We start from the raw sequence: 19574 nt of genomic DNA, 5'->3' as shown, positions 1-19574 counted from the left end.
ATCGGTGCGAAATGGGATGCGATTGGGGACAGGATTTTGACCGCGCGTTTTATTCGTGTGTCTGCCGAATAGTGTGGAAAGTTTTCAGAAAAACAGTTCGTATACGCGTCCACATCCACCTCAGTAGTTGGGAAATGAGAGGTTATTTTTATATTGTCCCAAATATCTGGCCGAAAACTGCGGCGGTGCAATACGTGATGAGCTCGGTGTCAAATACTTTTTTCTCCTATACCCAAATTATAAGTTACTGTGAACCAAAGTAGTTTTAATGGCCTTCGAAATTCAATTTCACCGTATTTTCATTGTATACATTCAATGTTAACATTTAAATTATACATTATTTTTCATTACGCATCTAAATACACTAGATCGCTAGATGGAGCTGTCAAAGCAATTCCAGATTTATAGGGCAAAAACTGCAGTTGGTAAAATTGGACGATCGCCCTCAACAGTATAAAATGTTAAAAATAGAAGGTTATAAATTTTAAAATACGCTGTGTATGGCGTATATTATTAGAAGAAGGATAAACGATTTATTTTCGATGACCAACAATATCTCGTTTGACGATTACCCAAAGTCCTATCATGCACTGTGTTATCGATGTTTCATGTTTCAATGATTGGAACTTTAAACAGTCAATAAATGTGTTGGACACATTTTTCAGTCACCAAACTGGGGAGTGCATCGAAGTAATCTAAAACATTTGATACGTTAATATTTACAAACGGGTGTGTATTTAGTGCTCTTATTCCGATGTATGGATGACTTCTTCGTTATTGTATGAGCTTTAAAAAAAAAATTTAAGATGCTTAAGGAAATATTTTTTCGAGACTAACTCATTTGTATTTTTAAAACATTTTTTCAGTGTAATTTTTTTGACGTAGGATGACATATTGGGGTACAAATTGAAAATAGAAAATCGAGCATCGAACATCGTGAAAATTGTCCAATTTCAAACGAAATTATTTTGCTTATAGTTTTCAACAACTTTTCCAAATACATCATTATGGTAAAAATACATAATGATGTATTTGGGAAAGTTGTTGAAAATTATAAGCAAATTCATCAAATTTCATGAACATGACGGTATAACACACGACAAACATTCAAAAACTATAAAATAGACAATAAATTAGAAATATTTTTTTAAATATCTCGAAAATGGCTGCATTTGAAAGGAGATTGATAATGGGCTTTTTTTGTTTTAAATCACATCATAATTCATAATTTGTGGCCAAAAATAATTGTGAACATACAAAAATTCTAAGTTTAGAAAATTCATAGTAAATCGATGTTCCACAAAGTTCGTCAAAAATAATTTTACCATCTTGGACTCATTTTTAAAATTTTCTACACGGCTTATATGAAAAAATGAAAAAAAAAATATTTTAGATATTGAAAATTTTCTGTAAATAAATAAAAGAGTACTATTTTTTTTCTCAGTGTATATTTTTTCACGTTTTAACATCAATACTCTATAATTCTTTCTAAGACACTATTTCGATACGACTGACAGTTTTTGAGATATAAATTATCAAAAATTTATCTTACGAAAATCAATACGCCTTTTTCAAAAGCTACACTTCAGTCAAAAAATTCCCAAATGCTGTAAAAAACTCATATTTCCTCCAACCCAAACGGAATACAAACTTTCGTTCGAATCAAAAATACAAGTTTTTAAAATGGGCATTTTTAGTTCGATTTCATTTGGATTTACACTCTTGCGGTCGTATTTAATTTTCATACGGGTTTCGTACGGGTCGGAAATAATTTTTCTCGAAAGACTAGTGATACATATCGTGTAAGATTTTGAAAGATCAATGATATCTATTCATTTTTTGTGAACTTTAGATATGTATTTACTGAATAATGTGTTTAAAGTGTTTTTATATAAAAATATTATATCTTCCAAATTCTCCTTCGTGTATATCACACGAGAATCACCTACAACTCGTTCATTAATTTTCGTACCCCTCCCGCATTGATATAGTAATTTATAAAAAAAATCGGTTTGCTAACGTGGATAGCGCCGCCATCTCTTTTACTACAGGTCGGACTCGATTATCCGGAGTATTGATTTTTTTTTTCACTCCGGATAATCGAATCCTCCAGATATTCGAGTAAAAATATTTTTTTTTCTTTATTTGTTTTTTTTTGCATGTATTTTTCGTTTTTTGAAAATAAAAGAGGAATTTGATTTTCGATTCATCCCCTTAAAGTCAGAAACCTTTCAAACATGAAAAAAATTAATTTATCCAGATTCTCTCAGGAGGTGGCTCTACATTAAAAAGTACGCTACGGAAGACGATTCTGATGCTTTCATTTGAAAGATGAGAAGATTTAATACAGGATATAGTAGTGGAACATCTAAATTAGTGATAATAACATTTTAATAACATTTTGGAAGTGAAACACTTAAAAGTTAATAATTTTTAATGTGTTATTATTAATTTTATCCTAAAAATTTATATTAAACTAGATTGTTTCAATCAATTAAAATGAAGTTCTTTAACCGCTTCACAATTTGTTCTTTGACGCACAACTTCTATCTTTCTTAATTTGGCTGCAATATCGATAAAGACAATTTCTGGTGAAAATTCAAGCAAAATCTTCAAAAATTACGATTTTTACGCCACTGTACATGTAATAGCCACTTAAATTACCTTAACGTTGAAAGGTTACATTTCTTCTTGAAATAAGTCATATTTGAAATATAAAACTTTTTTTTTCCAAATTGAATATAATCGAGTCCAAAATTGTATATAATCGAATCACATATAATCGAGTCTGTATATAATCGAGTCCGACCTGTACTGTATTCTATTAGCCAAATCATTTCATTTGATACCAATATTGAGGGAATTGTAAAAAAAAACATAGTCGACCATTTTGTGGCGGCGACCTTTTCGAATTTATGTTGTTCATAGTGTAGTGTATTATCCATATCAAGCCATTCAGCCATTTTTTTGCGGTGGCGTTTCATAATGACAGTATAATTAAACGTATGTTCCAAACTTCAGATCAATCATTCAACAGGAACGGGGTCAATTTTCTATTAATGTGGGACAACCTAACAAACATTCAAACATACATAGAAACAGGTCAAGCTGAATGAAACCATTTAAAAAGTAATTAGTTGTTTGGGGACTGCGACCATCTTGGAATTGGATTTTCCATTATCTTCATTATTTTATTATTTCATTATATGTTCTCGACTAGTAGGAGAACTTTCTTTTGATACATTTTTGATACATAAATAACTGTGTTCTACTAGTCAAGCCTTTTCATTTGATACCCATATTGATGGGGTTCTGAGAAAATATGAAATCCGCCATTTTGTAGCGGCCGCCATCTTGGAATTGCATTTTTCATAAATAACTGCATTCTACTAGTCAAGCCGTTTCTTTTGATACCCATATTATCTATTCAATATAGAATTATTATACAAATTATTCAAAATTTTCGAAAATCAAAAATAAAATACTCCGGATAATCGAGTCTAAAATTCTGGATAATCGAATCCCGGATAATCGAGTCCGACCTGTATAGTTGTTGTCCCCATGGAGCGTAACTACTCAATTTTTCTACGCTAATTACCTTTTGTTTAAACCGATTACCGTTATCTATCATTCATTGAAGCTCCACATTAACACATTAAGGACCGCACGTTTTGGGGCAAACTTGTACGCTTCATTTGTTCGGATTCCACGAATGAGTTCCTTTCTTTCGGTGTGGATGAAACGAAGACGAGCCATCGGTAGGCCTTGTTAGATTCCTGGCAGACCAAGGATTTTTCCATCATGTGTAGAAAACACGGGTTATTTCGTGATCCATCCGTAATAGACGGAACACGAAACACGAGAGAACTCGTGAGTGGTCCGCAATGATTTAACTCGTGAACAGGTTCATCAAACATTGAAATTCGCTAAGAAAAAGTGTAAACTGATACATGCTTGAATAAAGTATAAGACTAGCATGATTTCTTGCGGTAGTGGCTGAAAGCAGACAATAGATCGGAAATAGTTGATATTTGTCACAAACATATATCTCAATAACAAACAGACATATTAACCTGGATTTGTCATGTCTCATTTTCCAGAACTGTATTTTGTAAGCTTCTAGAAAACATACAAAAATATAGATAGGGATGGAGTTCGACACTGGACCGCAAAGTTGATGTTGGACTAGCAATTTATTTTATTTTTGTGACTCTCTCCAAATATTACTTTAACCCTTTGCAGTCGTTTGTCTACTCTCAGCCACCATACCTTTTTAACCGTTCCAGTTGTTTATTCTCTCTCAGCTTTTTCAGCAAGGAAGTATACTAATCTTCTACTTTATACAACACTATATCAGTTTATGCTTTTTTTAAGGTGTCGACAACAAGGAAAAATGTTGATGCACTCCAGTCGATTAATGCTGATTTTTCTCGCAGGTTTTGGTACTTCAGAGCAGATGAAAGAATTCTCCAATTTTCTCCACCCCATGCAATTTCAATGATTAACATGCAGATAGAATCCATCGAAACGCAGTGTGGTTTAGAGTTGCGTGACAAATTTAAAAACCACGATGTCTTGGATTTCTACTCAAGATTTGTTCCAGAGAATGCTCATTTTATTACTTCTTTGTTCCAATCCACAAACATTTGTGAGAAATTGTTTTAGTTACGAAAGTAGTGAAATCAAATTCAAGGAACAGAAGAACTGACAGGCAGTTACTATCAGTGACTATCTCTCACATTCAAGCTGATTTAGATAAAATGGCTCAATAAAAGTAGTTCGAGCGAAATCGAAACGGTGTTGGAGTATGTTCGTATTTAAAGCTTTTCTATTTTTTTATATATATTATACTAATTATTGAAGTTTAAAAAAAAATACAGGTATCTCAAACTGCCATGTTCGTACTGATGATGATTAAGGTTTTTTATTGTATTGTAGATTATTAAAAAAAAAAAGAAAAACGAGCGTTGTCTACGAAAGTTTGAGCCTCGCGCGTTTGGTGGGCCTGGACTAATGTTAATAATGAACACTGGCAGAAAACTGACACACAATGAAATTTTATGTAGGGTCTGAAGTGGAAACTGGAATTGGAACAGTTCATTCAGAATTGTCGTAAACTATCTTTCATCAGATGGTTATATCGATTATTTCTGATTGTAGCAGATCTCTTTTGAGTTCTAAGTTGAAACTTTTGGATATTGGGTTCAATTCCCAATCAGTCAAGGATCTTCCCGGGTTGGAAATCTTCTTGACATGCCTTGGAAAAAACTTTGGGCCTGAAGTTGAGACTATGACTATGTCAATGTCGATATGGATAGGAACATTGTTTGTTTTTTATAATTTTTTATTTTATTATTGAATTTTTTTATTATTGAATTAATTTTATTATTTATTGATTTTTTTATTATTGTTTTTTATTATTATTGAAACAAACAAAAAATATTGTAGAAACTTTTTGATGATTTAAAGAACGTCCAATTTAATCGCGAGACCGTATTCACATTATCAAGTATAGCCATAATTCTGTCAGTGAAATCGCGACTGCTCTTAGCAGAGAAATTTGGAGCGAAGAAGTGGTAAGTGGTAACACTGCAGTCGTGTAGTTCGATGTCCCGGTTTCACTCTTACTAAGTCTCGTGGTTCCATCAGTACTTGTTCGGTTTCCTAGCAACGATAAAGTTCGGTCTGTACGAGAAGCGTGTCGCAATCGTCACGTTATTTAAATGCGGGAAAACGTCAAGACAAATTTACGAGCTGCTCGAACCGTTTTCTATCAATGAACGATCATTTATCTCATTTTGTTCTCGAGTTATGAATTTTACAGGTATAGAACTAAATGCTTTCTAGTTTGAAATAAAAAGTGAGTCAAAGAAAGTACCAGTTGAATACGTATATTTTACATTCCATTAGGAACAGTAGTAAGAAAAAAATCATGGCGGCCCGCGCTGCCGTTCTACGCATAGTTGTCCCATGTTCCAAAATCAGCAACCGAGAAAAACGCAGTCAAAGTTTTATCGCATATATGTCTACCAAAAGCTTTAAGTATTTCAATTTAGCAATACACCGGTTTTTTATAAGCACTATACTCTTGTTTAATGAAATGTGATGAGATCCCCTCACTGTATCAATTACGGGTTTAAAAATTTATGGTGGGACTGTTATACCAAGAATATCAACATGGGACAATTGAACTTGATGTTGTTTCTTGATATACAATATTTTTTTTGTGTTTTTCCGAAAGATTATGCATAGAAACATCGTTTTATGAAGAAATGAGTGATCTGCAACACCTTCGCAGAATACAAAATTTCATTGTTATTAGGCATTCGCTAACAAGGTGTACACGTGTTCTGGAAAACTTTTTCTTATTTGTTTGAGAATTAGTTCGGTCTTCCAAACCAGAAATGAGTGCATTAGCCCTGCTGAAAGTGTGATATGAAAATCTTGTACTTGAACCGATTCATTCGATATGGATCTACAAAAAATACATGGTGGGACAGTTATGAATAGAATATCAACATGGGACAATTGAGCTTGATGGTGCTTTTTTAAAAGCAGGGAACAAACTATATGTTTTTTTGTGTTTTTCCGTAAGATTATGCATAAAAACAAAGTTTTACGAAGAAAAGTGAAAATCGTTGAAAAGTAACATGGGACAACTATGCGTAGAACGGCAGCGCGACTATAATGTAAATTCTAATGCGGCCCACTCCATGCCCACCTGGCCACCACTGGTATAAACAAAAGTTGTCACCCATGTTTGAGAAAAGACTCAATGGAAAACTCCATGGATTGCGGCATTGTGTAGATATAAAGAGCATGGTATGTTCAAACAGAAAGATAAAAGGCGAAAGCCGCCAAACTAATTATTTTTGTGATACATGCGAAAACTAGGACTGAATTTTAGGACTGTTTCGAAAGATATCATACGAAGAGAATTATAGTATACTAGCTGACCCGGCAAACTTCGTCTCGCCCAAAATTTGTTTTTTGTTATCAATACTTTCAAACATTCACGTTTTCTTACTAAGAGCGAGTTCATGAGTCCAATCACAGAATTGTTCATTGATTGATCTTCTAATGGACCTCGTTGAATTTAACTTTTACTAAAAATTTCCTAGTACTTCTACCAAAGCTCATCATTATAACATCAGATTATTTTCAGACACAATTCTCGTTCAAGATTTTTCAACCATTTACAAAAAAACATGTTTTTCCGTTACATGGAATAAATGTTTGATACGGAAAATATGATAGAATAAAGACAGACCCCTCCCCTCTTCCCCCCTATAGAGAGGGGGGAGGAGCTTCCATTCACCATAGAAACGTTTCGTACCCCCTAAAATATTCGCATGCCAAATTTGGCTCAATTTGCTTGATTAGTTTTCGAGTTATGCAGAAATTTGTTTTTCATTTGTATGGCCGTCCGAGTATCTAACCACCGTAAAAACATTTATTGCGCACTAAAACCTTCATATGCCGACTTTGGTTTCGTTTGCTTGATTAATTCTCGAGTAATGCAGAATTTTGTGTTTCGTTTGTACGGCACTACTGATTTTTTGGCGAATGACAACTGGGTCCGATTTAGAGAGAAAGGACAGTCGTTATTGAAATCGTGGTGAGTTTTCGGTGAATTTATCCAATTGCTCGAAAGACTTGAAGCGGGGATCATTATCCACGCAGAAGGATGCTCTTAGGGTGATACACCTTATTGAACCTCTCGGTACTGTCTAGATCACCCCCCCCCTGTCCCCCCCGGGGGTCGATTTTTCACCATCATTGACGCATTCTTCGGGTGAAGATTTAGTTCATACTGGTTTACTTGTAATAATTATTTATTGTCAAAATTTCAATAGAATGCGTAGTGCGACGAAAATGAAACAAATATATAAAACAGTTAATGCTTGCCTGTACAATGTAATACTGGCCACTGAAACCAGTTGGAACGACACAGTGAAAAGTGAAGAATTATTCGGTAGCAATTTTAACGTGTTTAGGTGTGATCGAGATTTGTCATTGTGTGATAAAAAATCGGGGGGTGGTGTACTCATTGCTGTTAATGCCCTGTTAAACGCAGTTCGTATTCCTAGTGAACAACATAAAGAATTTGATGATGTGTGGGTTAAAGTATGTGAGATTTTTAAATATTGTAGAGCCTTTGTTGATGAACTCGACCCTAAAATTAAAATCTTACTTCCGATTGTAGGCGAAATGAGACATTGCAACTTATATTCGATAAAACAAGCCAAATAGGTCTATGTCAAATCAATCCTATTTCAAATGAACTAAATTGTTTCCTAGACGTGTTGTTTACTAATTGCACAGAAGATTTCCATGTTTCGAAAGCTGAATGTCCTCTTTGGAAAAATGAAGTGGATAGAATCTTACCTCACCAATAGAACACAGTTTGTTCGCTTTAGAGGAAAAATCTCTAGTCCAGTGATTGTCACATCCGGAGTTAAACAAGGTTCTCACTTAGGCCCTTTACTTTTCATCTTATTCGTAAATGATGTGTCACTAGTATTAACTAACCTCAACATTCTAATATATGCTGATGATATGAAATTGTACATGGAAGTAACCAAATGTAGTGATCTTGTGATTTTCCAACAAGAAGTAGATGTTTTCTTCAAATGGTGCGTGAAAAGTCTTTTAGATATTAATGTGAAAAAATGTAGTATTATATCGTATACTCGAAAACATGAAACTTATGACTTCATATGTTCTCTAGGAATTGAAACTGTAGAGAGATGCGTCAAAATTAGAGATTTAGGTATAATTCTTGATTCGAAACTCTCTTTTGGCGAACATTACAATACAATGATCAATAAAGCAAATAGTATGCTCGGTTTTAGATTTAGTTACAATTTCAGTAGTGATTCATACACAATAAAAACATTGTATATAAGTTTTGTAAGATCTATTTTAGAATATTGCAGTGTTGTATGGGCAACCTATCAAGAACTGCACTCCAATCGAATAGAATCAGTACAAAAACCATTTTTATTATTTTCCCTGAGAAAGCTAGGCTGGCCAACATATCCCCTTGCCCCTATGAAGCCCGTTGTATGTTAATAAATATTGAAACACTTGAGAAACGCAGAGAAAATGCCACAATTTCATGTTTAATTGACTTAGTTTCACACAGGATTAGTTCTGAAAACTTACTTGAAAATCTAAATTTTTACGCACCAACACGAGCCTTGCGAGCACGGAATTTGTTCAAACCAACTTCATTTCGAACTTTATATGCCATGAATGGTCCACTTACTAGAATGATGAGAACGTAGAATAAGTACAGTAATGTAATTGATGTGACAATGACGAAGAAATTATTGAAAAAGTCATTGACTGAAAGATCATTGTATTCGTGAATAACAGTTTTGTCATATATGTTTGCTGCGTTGCATTTCGTAATTCATTATTAATACAAAATACATGACCCCTCTAATAATTGGTTTTCATTAATATAGCTATAAATTATTCATTAAGTATATGGTAATTGTAATGTAATGTATGTGATTGTTTTTTTTCCAAAATATATATTTTTATCAAGGCTCATATGGCGTTAGCCTGATGGGGCCGGAGTTCAATATTTTGACAATTTTTCTTATTATCAATGTTAGTAATATTTAACCGATTACTCGCGGTCGGCTCGAGGTTAGTATTACAAGTGTTCTCGTAATTGGGATGTCGCTGTCTCCAATGCTCTGTACGTGTGCCCGACACGGGATACTTCCTATTGGGATGCAGCTGACCATTAATCAGCAACGCCCCCCTAGTCTGTACCCCATATCTATCGTGGTGCGTCTTCTCGACTCGAGGAATCCAGGATAGAATGGTCACTAGCCGGCGCAATCATCAGCTCGTGTAGAGTTGTCATGAGCGGTACAACCTTTGGCTCTTGTTGAATCATCAATGGACTGCACAACCTTTGGCCCGTGTATCTGTAAAGAGTATGTGTATGTATTGCCGCGACTAAGTAAAAGTTTATAGATCGGATAGGAGGGATATGAAACGGGGACACAACGAAGGAAACATCATTAAACGTTGACATCGGCGTTTCTGAGGAACAGGTATAGATGAAGCAGAAGATCAGGATCACGGCTACCTAAGATATCCCGGACGGGGATATCCGATTGTCTGCCTTGTGCTCTCAGTGCTCTAGAGAGCTGAGAGCGAGCAGCATGGAACCGGATACACGACCAGACAACATGCTCGATGTCGTGGTATCCATCGCCACAATCACAAAGATTGTTTGCATCGAGCCCAATGCGATAGAGATGCGCGTTTAGGTTGTAGTGATTGGACATGAGCCTAGATATCACACGAATGAAATCACGTGATTGTTGTCTACTATAGTTTGACGAAATAAAGAAATTTTATTCATGATTTCGGTTTCCCAGGGGTCGACAGAAACGAAAATTGATTTTGGGGTCGACGGGGTCTGAATATCAACCCTTATAAAATAACACAAGTTCTTATTTGAAATATTTAAGATGATCCAAATAAACCTTTCCATTTTTTCCGTTAGTTTTTTTTTGGGTTTTACAGAATCAAATGTGGCAACCCTGGTCATTCTTATAACAGGGTGAACAGGGTTGCCACATTTGATTCTGTAAAATCTAAAAAACTAACGGAAAAAATGAACAGGTTTATTTCCATTTCAAATTTTTGTCCTTATTTTCGGTTTGCTTAAGTCGTATCAATACAATTACATACATTTTCATAAAAAAAGTTTTCCCATAAGAAATTGTATGATGTTTATACATGGTTTTGTTGAACTTTGCTTTTCTTAAATTTTCTGTCTATTTCATCCTTGACGCTCCTCCTTGAGTCGATACACAATTCTTTGCTTTCAAAAAAGAGTCTAGAGTTATATAAAGCGAAAATGTTCACCAAAACACACGCTGATGAATGTGGAATTATCAAAAAGTGTCCCCAATACATCCTTAGCAGGAATGGAGAAGTGAGGTGACATTTCATATGGTTCAACATTTTTATAAATCAAGGTACATATTTTCATGACTCAACGATAAAAAAAACAAAGTTTATTAGGTAGAAGGTAGACAGAGAAAATTAAGTGTAATTAATTTAACACTTAAATTTGAATTTGAAAAAAATATTTTTATATTTTGTATCTTGGCATAAAATCTGAATCTGTATCTGAAATTTGGCGGAAAATCTGTAAAATACATAATATTCTGTGGCAACTGTGAATGATTAATATCTTAGTATTAATTATTACTTAGTATTTTTTTTAAGTATTAATTAGGTCGATTATTTGCTCAGCTATATGAGAAAAACGACGAAATCTTTACTCGATTACTTCTACACGCTGGAGTTCGCTCACCACCAAGAGTGTCTTGCATAGCAAGATTTACAGCTTTGTTGAATTTGTGTTTCAGCTGCAGGGTGACGATTTCAACTTGATTGAAACAATACCAATAATATCGGCCCTTCTGACAAAACTTTCGAAACAAAATTTAAGCAGAAAAAAATATTCACAGTTTCTGCATTTGTCAAAATTATCACAAAAGCTTCAAGACCATGTTATATTATCACTTGGACGAAATAAACAAGGATTCTTCTTAAATGTTTTTAGATCTTCAAAATTTTCAAATTCCTCAATGGACAATAAATCAGTACTACATCACATCCATGGAATGAGCTAAGGTGATAATGCAAGAAAAGTTGATTATCATCAGCACGGATGACGCAGGAGTACAACCAAGGTTGTCATATTTTCTAGTTATAACGAAACATTGAAAAACAGTATCCTGCGATGTGAGACATTGCTGAAAAATATCTTCTCGTTTTTCCATCATCATCTTGTCGAAAAATATAAGAGGTTGTGTCCAAGACACGACCGCATTGTTGACGTAGAACTACGATGTTATTTTTTATTCAAGTCGCTTGTTTATAACTTCGGATATTATTTTATAATGCTGTGAATTTTAGAAATAACTGTTTAGTAGAATGGTTTGATCGCTCTGAAATGGTATTTTAAATTTTAGAATCAGTTGTTGATAATTCATGTATGATTCATTATCGCCCTCGCAGAACAATACCCTAATCCTATCGTATGTCACAATTTGTTTCATGTCATTGCATTGAAAATTTACTTCGAACGGTATTCCGGTGGCCTTTTTCGGAATTGACATAGACTCGGCTGCAGTCGATTATATACTTGTTGCACCAGTACCATTATTCCACATCATATAACTACATCCATATATCTTGGGCACCGTATGGAAACAACAACAAGAACAATATTCGCAAGTATCAAATATCATGCTACCTGTTATTTAGTATTGCCTCAGTGGAATCGCACCTTTAGGAATCATTCGTACAACGTAAATCAAGCGCCAAACAAGCGTTTGTTATAGCATGCATACAGAGCCATACATTGGTGGCTCAAAGCTACTAGAAATATAAACACTTCTCATTATTTTGCGCTATTCTCAAAAAAAAGCTGTTCTGTTAATATTGGCTGGTCTCGAAAAAAGTTGCATTACTCTCTCATGCTCAAGATAAGCGCAGCTGTCATCCTTAATGGAGAAAGTTTTGCTACTGGCGAGCGAAACCAAATCACATACAAAATTCCAGAACGTCATTTACTTCCATGGTGAATAAATAAACGAAATAATATCTTTTTGTTAATCTCAACAACTTCGAAAAGAGTAGCATTGCTGAATATTTGCCTCAGCAAAAATTCATTACCAATACCCTAGCGCAAATATTTCCCTCCCATTATCTTTCCTCCTTATTTAAATTTATCATTACGGCTGCATAATTTGCACCACCAATGCACACGGGAGCAAATACAAATGGGGTTTCAGCGTAGCGAAGATGTACTATTTTTACGTACGGGTTATGAAGCACGCACGTACGCACACAAATATCCATATATCGATGGCTTGAAGCATCTAAATATACACACACTTATCTTCGTTTTGCGCTCTTCTCAACAAGTCTTTTCTATTAATATTGCCGGTCTAGATTAGCTGTTAGCTGTTTTAGCTTAGCTGTTAGCCTTGGTGGAAAGAGTTTTGCTACCGCCATGCGAAACCAAATCAGATGCATAATTCCAGAACAATTATTTTCTTGGTGAGCCGACGATAGCCTAACTTGATGATTCCCCACACAATTGTGTAGCTCAAAACATTAATGCAATGGCATCAGTTTGATGCAATGATTGCAATGCAATGCGAGTGAGTAACTTGGTCGCGTCCACCCCAATCGCTTTAAGAAAGGCACTCGATCCCTCGCCATCCAGCTCGCCCAGCAACGGTGTTGTCCAGTCGGTGTCTTTACGAAGAATGAACGTTTGCCTCAATTCAATTCTTTGTTTTTAAGAGGTTTCAAACTTTGCAGTTCATTCGCCTCGAAGCTTGCCTCAGCGAGATCCACTGTTTATAAAGGGTGTGTCACATCAAATTGCATCACGGAAAAAAACGCTGTAGAAATTTAATTTTTAGGAATTATATCTTCAGCTTTCGCTTATAATCAGATAAGAGTGTATGGATCACGTTGGCCATGCTTCACTGTCAATTTTTCGTAAATTTGGAAAAAATGTCGTCGAACGAAAAAGAGCGTCGTGAATTAATCCTGTGCACTCATTTCGAGAATCCGGAGTTGTCACATCGGGACATCGGTAAGATGCTGGGAATCGTCCAATCCACGGTCAGCAGAGTACTAAAACGATACTTCGAGAACCTAACCATCGACCGAAAGGTGAAGAACGGCAAAAATGGATGCTCCGTCAGTGAAAAAGATCACAAGCGCGTAGTTAAGAAGTTTAGACGTGATCCGAGAAGTTCGGTCCGGGATGTCGCGAGTAAGCTGAATTTGTCAAGTTCATTCGTCCAGCGGACCAGGCAGCGGAAGGGCCTGCGTACATACAAGGTTCAGAAGGCTCCTAACCGCGACGAAAGGCAAAACATGGTGGGGAAGACGCTAGCCCGGAAGCTGTACACCGAAATGCTGACGAAGCCGCATTGCCTGGTAATAGACGACGAAACCTACCTCAAAGCGGACTTTCCTCAGCTGCCGGGCCTGTTGTTCTTCTCCACAGAGGACAAATTCAGCGTTCTGGAGGAGATTCGCAAGCAGAAACTATCCAAGTTTGCCAAAAAGTACATGGTGTGGCAAGCGATCTGCTCTTGCGGAAAGCGGAGCTCCCCCTTCGTGATGACCGGCACGGTAAACGGGCAGGTTTACCTTAAAGAGTGCCTACAGAAGCGCTTACTACCACTATTGAAGCAGCACGAGGGCCCGACCATCTTCTGGCCGGATCTCGCTTCGTGCCACTATTCAAAGGACGTGTTGGAGTGGTACGAAGCCAACGGGGTCACCTTCGTGCCAAAGGAAATGAACCCGCCCAACGCGCCGGAGCTTCGCCCAATAGAGAAATATTGGGCGATTATGAAGCAGGCCCTCCGGAAGAACCCAAAAGTTGTCAAATCGGAGGCGGACTTCAAGAGAAAATGGATTTCTGTTCAAAAAAAACTACAACCTGACGTTGTACAGAACCTTATGGACGGGGTAAAGAGGAAAGGGCGAGCATACGGGCTTGGGCTCGAAGTATGAATAAAAAGAAAATGCCAAAAGTTGTTTAATAGTTTTTATTTTACTGTCTAAAATTTTCAAAAGGATCGGTCTACTGGGCGAATTTCTACAGCGTTTTTCCCGTGATGCAGTTTGATGTGACACACCCTTTAGGCACTGTAGGCAAATATTCCCCTTAGTTCTTCTTCTTTTCCTTTGTTAATGGAGATAGTGATCCCCGATAATCGTTCGATTAATCGAATACTTCCTACAGAAATCGATTATTAATCGAACGAATACTGCACAACCAATAATCGAAGCGAACGAACAATTTACGTCGATTAATCGATCCAAACTCAGAGAGAAAAACGTACGGCCGCTGCAGTTTTATCCTGAAAACAAATCCTTATCTTTGACGCTCCCCTAAATTCGTAAACAAAGCTCAATGCCGTCATCGTGAATTGAGCTTCGTTTACGACTTTAGGGGTGAGTAAAAGATAATAATTGATTTTCAGGCGGAATGAACATTTTTTTGACTCCATATGGCTTTGAGCAAATGAGAAATAATAATCTAACTAATTATTTCTCTCAGTGTGGCGATTAATCGATTATTTGGGCCGATTAATCGTATCGAATAACAAACTGCTGAAAACTACTCGATTAGCTGATGAACGATTAATTTCAAAAATCGGGGACCACTACACGGAGACTTTAAATCTTACGATTTCCCCTTCGTTGCTCGTTATTGACAGCTCTGTTTGGGAAATCACACAAATGGACAGAACAAATGGGAAATGAGATTGCTTCCAATTTTCGTCAATTTAAACCATATACAGACAATGGGTAGTAATGTATAGCATATCAAACAAATTTTAGAGAATTTCCGATTCGATTGGTATGTAAATCGTGAAAATCCGTTCACAGCAAAAATAGTTATTAACGTTAACTTTATTTCATAAAAACGTGACCTGTTTTCTGATTTTGCACCCTTAAAGTAAGACGTAGTTCTACGTCAAAAAGTCTTCATTATGGTTACAAACAACGCGAGTAATTTGTGAGTAATTTGTATTAATAATTATTTATTACACTTGTATGTACAAAATGTTATGTCTATTTATTTTGTTGAAAATGATGAAAAAAAAATTCTGTATTATTATGACTTTGAACACTTTTGGCTGGTTTGTCACATCACATTTTTGGGAATAATGTCGGGAGTGTGAATTGAACACGTGACCTGGGGGTCTAAGGTATGACTTAATACTGGAAAAGGGGTCTCTTGCACAAAATAGTTTGAGAACCCCTGGTCTAGATGATGAGAAGTGTTCTGTCTCACCGAAGTTGAATTGACGCGGAGCTTTAACCCACCGCTTGGCGCGAGTCCGTAGCATCCATTAGATCACACAAACACCCATTCGTCGTTCGATCGGCGGCTGCACCCTTTCCCATTTTTGAACGAGTGGCTAGAGATAGACCTAGCCCTAGGCACTTCACATATATACAAATATGTATATATATAAATAAACAAATAAAATCGTTAGAAAACCACGCACCCCGTGTGGTTCCGCCGCCGCGCCGTTCGGTATTTGTAGCGAATGCAGCCAACCAGCAGCCAGCATTTCAGTCAACAGCAGCAACAGCAACCAGCCGCAGTTTTGTAGGTCAATAGTTGTGATTGCGTAAAGGAAACACGCGGCGTGTGTGCTGTGCGAGATATGTACGATGCGGTGCATTCACGCTACAAGCGCTGAGCTTATGTTTTCCTACATGCTGAACCACGCGCTTTAATGCCACGGTCTGCCACCATATGATGATCAGTGGCAACCGATGCCAACGACTATCTAAACCCGCGTTCGCGAGTACAAGTGAAATTAATCGTTTGCTCAGCTATGGGGCACGTGAAAATAGATACATTCGGCTTATGCTATAACTTGCGATTATCCAAAAACTATGACTTTAAATGATTGACATCACCATTTTCTTCTTCTCTATTTCAGGTTGCTTCCCCAAAAGCAATGCCAATTCACAACGCCACCCAACGGTAAGTCGCGGCACAACACAATGCGGTGTTCTCCGGACACTAACTGCGTCCCATCCGCTCCCGTCGTCATCATTATATCCATACGCATTTGCATTGAAATCATGTTTATTATACGAGCATCATCCATCGCGCCCGCAAATGGCGTCTGTGTCATTGAAAAATCAACCAAACTAGTCCAGAAGGGGACTGAACTCTGAACGATCGACAGTCTGTGTCTGCTCATGGGGCCGCCGTCCGCAGCTCGGCATGAAGCCCCAAATAAAGTAGGAAAAGCCTCAACACACTATTTCTGATGTCCGATTGTTATGCGTGGGTTGGCCGAAGGCAGAAGAAAACCTACCTACAATGAAACTGAAAGTTATTCACACAACGACACAAAACACTCGTAAAAAATGAAGCGAAAATCCTAACCCCCTAGCTGTGACCCACATTCGGGTCATTGAATCGCGGTGGCCACAGCCAGCCACATCCCAGCGAGCCGAAATATTCGTAGCTCTTGCGTTGGGTGACGAACGCACTGGAAAAAGAGATCTCACCAACTCACCACTCTTGAAGTGGCGACCGCTGGCAACTGGGAATTACCATAAAAAGTGGAGTTTTGGTTGTGTCGCTGTTTTGGCTCACTTTCTTTGTGCTGCCGATGCGTAAAAGTGTGCTTTTTTGAGGGTTGAATCGTGGAAAAACTACCCTACCGCCGCCGCCACTATGGATGGCGTACATTGAACCCCCGGAGGAGGAAAAAAATTAAGCAGAAAAAGTTGTGCTTGCTGTTACGTAAAGCAGAGAAATGCGGATAACTTGAACGGTGTGGCATTTTTGGAGCGTTTTATGAAAATTTTAAGAAAATTCTCTCTTTAGGGTTTTTGAGGTTTCGAGATCAAAGAAATCGCAGCCTTCAAATGATTTTGGAATAGTTTTGAAGACTTTTTTACAGAACGTATATTAAATTTAGGAAACCATGTTTTTTCGTGACTTGTAGCTACTGTTGTGGTGGTCTAAAAAATTGAAGCTCCAAGTTTTACTAATATTGACTTAGGACTATGTCTTCCATTTCTGTTCCGTGACGCTTGGAGTGCAAAGTTTTGAACGTTAATACCTCTTTGCCGGCTGAACGGAGTGGTATGACAATCACTTCATTCCAAGGATAAAATGTCCAAGAGTTATGTGATTGTTGATTATTGATCCGAAAACTTGCCTCAATAGCTTAGAAATTGCTTCAAAAACAGGCTATTGGAATCACACAAACCTGTATATAAACGAATGCCCGCTTGGAGATCCACTCTGTTGTGATTGCGCAACGGTTGATGTACGATCGCTGGAATCTGTGTGTTTCCCTAACGTAGATTTCAAAACCAAAGCCGATATGCAGGATGCGGGTACTTTTGTACCATTGATCGTTTAGCCATTCTTCCGTTCACATATTTTGGAAGTCCACGAGAATTGAATGAAATGAACAAGACATCATGCCATACGTCAGATTTGCTACGAAGAATATAATCAATCATGATGCATGAATTGGCCTCAATTGGGATTTGTTCGCAATTGAATTCGGAAATTGTTACTTTCAACCATTGGTTTAATCAATAATTCAATCAATGTACTGAAATGATTACTAAACCAATGGTAGTCCTACGTCAACCTTGCGGTTATATCTTAGGTATTACCAATCCATAGTTCTATAGTTTGTAGATGAACTTTGTAGATGAATTTAAAAAAAGTTACAGGAGGGTTGTGTCCGAAACAATACAACATAGTTGACGTAGGATAACGTTGAGCTTTTTGAATCATATTTATTTTGGATATATTTGAAACATTACACTATTAAACTTTTTCATAATTTTGTAGCTCTAAAAAGGATCGTTTAGTTTAATTGTGAGGTATTTTTTGTTCAGTCCATCAATGGTACGATGATAGTGATGATAGAAGAAGTATGATGATTAGTCATTGGATGGTGCGTATCACGATAGAAGATGTCGAAGTGGAATGAGAATGGCCCTGGATGAGATGGCTCCTGTGTTTTGTATGGATGAAATATAAATATATTATAAATATATTCTTCGTTCATCCCGCGCCGACAGCTTTGATTGTTTACCCTTTCGTTTGGTTGTTGCATACTTTCTCGGATTCTTCATGAAGTTTCTAAACACCGAAGCGGGCAATTACGCGAAGAGGCACCTTTTCTCGTCGGTAGGCTTCGACCATTCCCCTTTCTCTTTCACTTAGAACACTTCATTTTGGCATTTTCAAGCAATACGATCGAGAAAATTTATTCAAATTCAAAAGTTTGCATGCATTTGCTTTATAAAAATGAGAGCTTCGAAAACAGATATGTTTCTGACAGATGCAACGAACACACTATAACTATTCAATGTGGAATATATATATTTCACTAATACATATGGTGGCACGGTGGCATATGGTGCACATGCTGATTAAAGCGTAAACATTGTTATTTGCGTAAAGTGGGGGTGCGTTTATAGAATGTGGGAATAGTGTAGGCATTATCTTTCGTTTGGTACCCATATTGATGGGGGTTAGAGAGAATTTGTATTCCGCCATGTTGTAGTGGCCGCCGTCTTGGATTCTTATTTTTCATAAATTACTGTATTCTACTAACCAAGCCCTTTCATTTGATACCCATATTGATGGGGGTTTGAAAAAAAATATGGCGCCATCTTGTAGTGGCGGCCATCTTGGATTTACATTTTTCATCGATAACTGTGTTCTACTAGTCATGCCTTTTCGTTTGATACCATATTACCCATATTAATAGGGTTGTGAGAGAATATGTTATCCGCCATTTTGTAGCGGCCGCCATTTTGGATTTACATTTTTCATAAATTACTGTATTCTACTAATCAAGCTCTTCCATTTGATACCCATATTGATAGGATTTTGAAATTATATATATGGCGTCATCTTGTGAAAATACAATAAATAATTGAATTAATAAGAAACTTTTGTACCAAACGTTTTTCCATTTAGT

At 36.8% G+C, this 19574-nt stretch overlaps 1 protein-coding gene across 6 annotated transcripts in view; it reads left to right on the top strand.

Moving 5' to 3' along the window:
• LOC129765037 (hormone receptor 4) overlaps nucleotides 1–19574 on the top strand; it is a 480990-nt gene that overhangs the window by 148182 nt on the left and 313234 nt on the right. For all 6 annotated transcript variants that reach the window (XM_055764854.1, XM_055764852.1, XM_055764857.1 and 3 more), the window contains one exon: nucleotides 16545–16588. The gene's annotated coding sequence lies outside the window, so the exon portion shown is untranslated. The remainder of the gene's footprint in view (nucleotides 1–16544; nucleotides 16589–19574) is intronic.

The sequence above is a fragment of the Toxorhynchites rutilus genome, chromosome 2, assembly GCF_029784135.1.
Source record: "Toxorhynchites rutilus septentrionalis strain SRP chromosome 2, ASM2978413v1, whole genome shotgun sequence".
NCBI lineage: Eukaryota > Metazoa > Arthropoda > Insecta > Diptera > Culicidae > Toxorhynchites > Toxorhynchites rutilus.
Note: the sequence above shows the minus strand (reverse complement) of the source record. Positions and strands in the feature narration are given on the sequence as shown.